Source organism: Silene latifolia, chromosome 9 (genome assembly GCF_048544455.1).
Source record: "Silene latifolia isolate original U9 population chromosome 9, ASM4854445v1, whole genome shotgun sequence".
NCBI classification, from domain to species: Eukaryota; Viridiplantae; Streptophyta; class Magnoliopsida; order Caryophyllales; family Caryophyllaceae; genus Silene; species Silene latifolia.
The window spans coordinates 9761236-9768226 of NC_133534.1; positions in this window are offsets into that span (position 1 = coordinate 9761236).

Below are 6991 nucleotides of genomic sequence, written 5' to 3' on the forward strand. Positions count from 1 at the left end.
TCTGTCAATTCTATGTTGCATATTCATGATTGGATAATTGATACTGGTGCATCAGATCACATGGCCTTCAATTTGCATTTGCTTCATGATATAGTAGTGCTTTCTAAACCCATTCTGGTTGGTTTACCAGATGGATCATCTAAAAAGGTTTTTAAAGTAGGTAAGGTGCATTTAACTGATAAAATTACACTCACCAATGTGTTTCTTGTGCCTGGTTTCAAACAAAATTTATTGTCAGTACCAAAGTTGATTGATTCTGCTAATATAATTGCTGTATTTTATCCTCAATGTTGCATTTTCAGGACCTTTCCAGTAAGAATGTTATAGGCAGAGGGAAAAGGATTGGAGATCTTTATAGATTTCAGAGTTTTGATGTGCATTCTTTAGTTAATAAAGCTATTTCTGAAATTAGACGAATCTTAATTAATACAACATCTACCTCTAGTGTTTCTTCTACTGTTTCAAATTATAATAATGCTCAGTTACTACATGCTAGATGTGGCCATATAGCTTTTGATAGATTAAAGTTTGTACCAGGTTCTTGTGAATCAATAAAAGGCAATAATTTTTGTGAAACCTGTGTCCTTGCTAAACATCATCAGTTTTCATTTCCTAGAAGTTCTTCTAGGGCATCTACTTTGTTTGATTTGTTGCATTTGGATATTTGGGGGCCTTACAAGGTTCCTGCTATGTCTGGGGCCAAGTATTCCTTGACCTTGCTTGATGACTATTCAAGGAATACTTGGACCATCCTTTTTCAAACAAAAGATCAAGTGTGTATAGCTTGATCAAAGATTTTTTAGCTTATGTATTCACTCAGTTTGGCAAAGTAGTTAAGATTATTCGAAGTGATAATGGGACCGAATTTGTCCAAGATACTTGTGATTTATTGTTCAAAGAGAAAGGTATCCTCCATCAAAAAAGTATAGTTGGAAGGCCACATCAAAATGGTCGTGTAGAGAGGAAGCATAGGCATCTTCTCGACACTGCAACGGCATTAAAGTTTTATGCTGGTTTACCCATTAAATTTTGGGGAGATTGTATTCTCACGGCCACATACCTTATTAATTTGATGCCATCTCCTGTCATCAATATGAAAACTCCTTTTGAGCTTCTCTTTGGCAAGTCACCTGATCTTAGTATGTTGAGGGTATTTGGTTGTACTGCCTATTCTAACATGCCACCCACATTCAAAGATAAGTTTGGTTCAAGGGCAAGGAAATGTGTATTCCTTGGTTACCCTTATAATGTCAAGGGTTATAGGCTTTATGACCTGAATACTCATAAAGTTTTCATCAGCAGAGATGTATTATTCAAGGAATTTGATTTCCCATTCAAGCATCCAGCACCTAGTTCTGGTTATGAGTTTCCTATGGTCAATCCTGCAGACAGTACAGCTGTTTTTCCTACTTCATTACAAACTGAACAACATAACAATACTACTGCAACTGCAACTGATGTTGACAGTCAGAATACTGAGCAGAATATACACTACTACAGATACAGCCTATAACAACGGGTAAAAACCGTTGTAAAATAAAAAAGCGGACGTTGTTAAAGCGGCCGTTGTAGAAGGTATTTACAACGGTTTGCTTATTTATTGAAACCGTTGTCTAAAGTATTCACCACGGTTAAAAGCCGTTGTTGTTGGGTGTTCTCCGTTGTGGAAAGTGTCTCAAAATTTTGGAGGGAATAATATAACAACGGTTGTCGTATGTATAACCGTTGTTGTAACTTTCCCTCCAAAATTATGAAGTCTTTTGACAACGGGTGGATGTTACATACCCGTTGTTGAAACTGTTATTAACAACGGTTCTTTGTTTAATACCCGTTGTTGTAATTTTACCTCCAAAATTGTGAATACTTTTAACAACGGTTCTTCGATTAAAACCTGTTGTTGAATATTATGCGCGGGTATTTGTGAATGTCATTCACAACGGTGTTATTTTTATTAACCGTTGTTAAAGGTATTCACAACGGTTTTTTTTTAGTAACCGTTTTTATTACAAACGCCTAATGTTTTGAAAAAATAAATTGGTTTCATGCTATTCAAAAACTGCATATGTCAAGCAAAGACATATACCAAAGACAAAGATAAATCACAAGTGGGTTCATCGAACTCAATAGATTCAATTCAACCACAACAAGAAGATTTGCATCATATATATATATACTTACAAGGAGTTGAATTTACATGAACTAATCATTCCCTAACTTCAACAAAAAATTTACTAATAAGTTGATCTAAACTCTGAGTATCATGCATTTCTAATATATTCTAAGACGTAGTTGCCCCACATGTCTCTTACCTCGTCTATATCTATATTTGAGTCTTTGCTCAATGCATTCGACGGTTGTTGATTGCATACTGCGGAAAAAACAAAGAGAAGACATTATGGTATATATAGCAACAAGCAAGACAACATAGCAACATCATGGCATATATATATAGCGACAAGCAAGACAACATTAGCTCTAATTTAAAAAAAGTAATAAACACATTATTAAATTACTAACCTTTGGAGGAATAATGATATATCTTCGCCTAATAATCTCCAACATGAACCGACAAGCGTAGTATCCACATTGTATGCTATCCGGTGGCAAGAGGGCCTATTATTACATAAAAACAAACAGACGAGAGAAGGCTTACATCAGAATCTTGAACTTTAGGTATTCTATTAGTATTAAACACAGATTTTGCACTTAATGTTATTGTATTTGAGCACGTACCCCTGTTATCGTAATAAATTCAGGGCCAACATCAGAATCTTTCGTGGGTTGATCCTGCTCGTTTGCTCTTTTCTTCTCAAAGGCCCTATTTTTTAAAAATAAAAAAGGAGGCAGAAACTCATTTTTTTAGGGGCAAAAATGAGCTTTTTTCTATAAATAAAAATTGAAACTTAATGTTATTATAAATAAATCAGTATTATAAACTTACATATTAATCAAGCGCTTAAAAGTCTCGCTTGGTTCGTGATGTATAGAGTCCAACCAGTAAACTTTTTTCTTTGTCGGCATGATGGCTGCTAGCACCCAATGAGTCCTACATCAAGAGACATCATCATTATTAACAAGTACATATATTAGTTATGAAAATGCAATTGTAGGGGGAAACGTAATATTAATTTGTTTATTACCCTTTTTCATTATAAGCGCCAAAAATCATCTTCTTGGTTGTCGTCAATTCTTTGAGCAATATAATCTACCCGTTCTTTGAACGAGAAATCCGGAATAAATAAAGATAAAACATAGGGGCACAGAATCCGTATTGATCGGATGGAATATTCTTCTCGGGGATCACTCGGTTTTGCAATATCCTACATTATTACGGTATTAATAATCCGGTATTTAAAACACTATCTACCTAGTACTAGTGAGAATATTAGACTATGAAATTATTTATTAAGAAACTTACTTCATCCAAACAAATATGTGTTGGACATCAACTCGGTCTAGTCCAGCCCATACGGCTAGCAGATCCCATGATATGCATGCTTGGCGCTCAACCCCTAGAATATCCTCCTCGAGCGGAATAATTATCAGTTGCTCGGAGGCTATGCGATGGCCTTGACCTCCGATACTGTCTCATCATCGTCCCCGTTCTTACTTTTTCCATGTAATCCTTCCCTTTATATTTTGTGGAGTTTATACTCCTAACTTTCACGGCCGGGAAAGAATGAGTCTTTGATGTGGTGCTACTACCACCACCAGCCTACACATGTAGTATAGATAATTAAAATAATAAAAAATCCAAAGGTAACATATCCTAGTTGGAGTAATAAAAATAAAAGCGTACTTAATTAAATACCTCGTCAACTTGCTCTTTCAATGATGAGGTAGTAGTAGAGTAAGACGGGGACTTAGGCTTATCAGTCTTTTTTGTCCCCTACACAAAATTACCATGCTTTTTATAAATACAGACAAAATATAAATAAAGGGGCGAGGTTAATTTTTAAAAAAATGGAGAAGTTAATTAAATACATACCTCATCAAGTTGTTGTGAAGTCGAGGTTGTTGGCATGTCTGTGGACTTAGGCTTATCCGCCAAAGCCGCCTTTTTTGTTTCCTACAAAAAAAAAAATAACATATAAATTTAACATATAAAAACATTCAACAATTAAAAATGTAACACATATATATATATAAAGGTATTTCTTCTAACCCCAATCGCTTTCCATTTTGCTCGGGCGGAGGCGGCGGAGATATCTTCGCCAAGTAGATGTGAGTATTAGGCCATTGGATGAAACTTCCAAGCGCATCTCCCAGAATGGTAATGTCGTCACGAATCGGGACAGCGGTGGAACGTTTTCATGGCCTGGAAAGAGCGTAGTTATCTCTACTATTGTATGATTCGGCAAAAGTTTTTCGCCATGAATAACTACGATTTCACCGCAGATTTGTTTTCTACGAGACCCGCCAACACGCACACGTGGCTTTTCGATTCTATTAGGGTCAAGCAAGAATAATCGGCCTATTGTTTACGGCTTTGAAGAATATACACATACATACATTATTATATCTTTGCAAAAACGCTTCAACATTCAAAAGATTTTGCAAAAACGCTTTCTGTCTCAGGCCGATTTTTGCACAAACTCAAAGCATTCATATAAATTTAACTAATTAAACACTTCATGCATACCTTACTGAAAACAGGGAACCGACTTGAAGGGGATGTATCTTGTTTTCCATCACCGTCTTCTCATCAAGTTGCATCTCCTTTTCGGACCCATTATTTACCTAATAAAATTAACCAATTCAATGGCACCATGTCGAAGTTGGCGATAAACACACCCCCGATCTTACCCAAAAAAAAACAAAAGAAAAATAAGGAAGTATATTAGGTACCTGATCGGCTTTAGTTGTTACAACTTCAGAAGCATTATTAGGTACCGATCTTTCTCGAATCTCGTTGACCGATACTTCCTTCTCATGTATTGCCAAGGTAGTAGCGGCCTCTTCACCAATCTGTTGTACCTTATTATTACCCCCTTTAGAAATGACATCCTCCATCATCTTCACTTCTTCTTGGAAAGCTTACCTCCAAAGATTCAGCTTTAGTAGTACGGATGCCATTAATCAAGTCGCTTGCCAAGAATGTAATGTGTCGGCAATTTTTATCCCAACAATAACATGTGAATTGAACTTAAATGAAAATAATAGAATAAATGTTACCATGTCGGCGTTCTCGGACTTAGTCTTCCTTTTCTTCTTTATCGGGCAGTTTTCCCATAATATTTCGTTACTCCAACCTGTAACGGGACGCCCCTCAAACGACATGGATGTTCGGGTCGGCCGATCGCTCTAGCAAGAACGTCATTACGACCACCGGGAGTGAATTTCCCTTCTTCTACCTCTTTCAATACGTTATCCTATAATATATTAAATAAACTTCAAATTATATTTGTGACTAAAATAATAAAGTTAGTAATGAACTCGTCTTAATAAAATAATGCTTACTATGTTGGCCAAAACTTCCTCGTCGTATTTGTCATGCGACGACCGGGATCCTTTAGGCGTGTGCCCATGTTTATAAGTTACATGCCGATCCACCTCTTTCACTCCCTTTGCCACCTACACATTAACATGGTAACATTTATACACGTAAATGTGTATCAATGCAAGTCCAAGTGTGATTAAAAAAATAAAGTCTCACAGGGCAATAATGCATGCTACTTACGAGGTCCTCTTCTATCTTTCTATAACCGCCTCGAGAACCATAGAATTTCCCCTTCTTGCATGAAATGTTAGCACGATTTCTTTTGCTAACGGCCTTCAAATAATTATATAAAAGCGCAAGTAGATGAGATAATAAAAAGATTATATAAAGGACTCATTAATTAAAAAAATGATAGGTAAATCGTTAAAAGGCGAGGATATTTAACCTGAAACTTCTCGTAGTTCTCATCTTTTGAAAAGATCCCATTCTTCCGCTTGATGGTGGGACACTTGTTTTCCGGTGGGCTCTTACGCATCTCCCCGTTGCCTTGTCCACATACAACCAATCCCTAGCAACGCCACACTTCCACCGCTCTTTTTGTGGACATCACCCTTATGCATTAAATACTCATCATGACTTTCATCGGGTATAATAAAGCCTTCCTTTATACGAGCCAAGTATAACTCCGCCAATTTTGGATTCAAACTTTTAACATCCTCTAAATGGATAGGCACAAACTGTCTTGTGCAAGCACCAATCCAACTGGAGAAAAAACCCGCATTTGGACAAAGAGGGAAACCCTTCTCACTCCATGTTATTTCGAACTACATGTTTAGCGGCTATAGCCGCAAGGACTTTCTTGCACTTCGTAGCACCCTCTCACCAGGCTTATTATCACCAGGCTCATTATTCTTTTGACTTCTTTTACGTTTTTCACCCATGATAATCCTAAAAACCAAATATGAATGATATAGCTGGATATGAACAACTTAACAACGTACATGCAGAGTATTATCTAAAACCCTAAACCCTAATAGGAATGAAAACTTAAAACAACAGATTGAGCTTCTAAAATTCTAAACCCTGATAAGAGGAGTAAAGTAGATGATGCGGGATGATAAAGATAACAAAGAAGACGAAAAACAAACAGATGCATGAAAAAAGAAACAAGATGATCGTCTTAAAACCCTAATGACGAAACACAAAATTAAAGTGAACATACCTGTTGATGATGATGATAAAGAGAACGAGCAGGATGATAAGGGAAGGCAACGGAATCTGGGCTCCGGAAACTGGGCGACGGCCGGCGACGAGAATGTAAAAAGCGAGGAAGAGAGAAGGATTAACACAGGATACCAACGGTTGGAGTAATAATGTTGTGTGTGTTTGTGTATGGCATGCTGGATGGGTTTCTATATTAGTTTTTTATTAAGACAAACTATTAACAACGGGTCAATAAACGTCAACCGTTGTCAAAACTTTATTACAACGGTTAAAATATACCCGTTGTAATATATTTTCACCAAATTAGCGCCAAAATGAAATATGTCA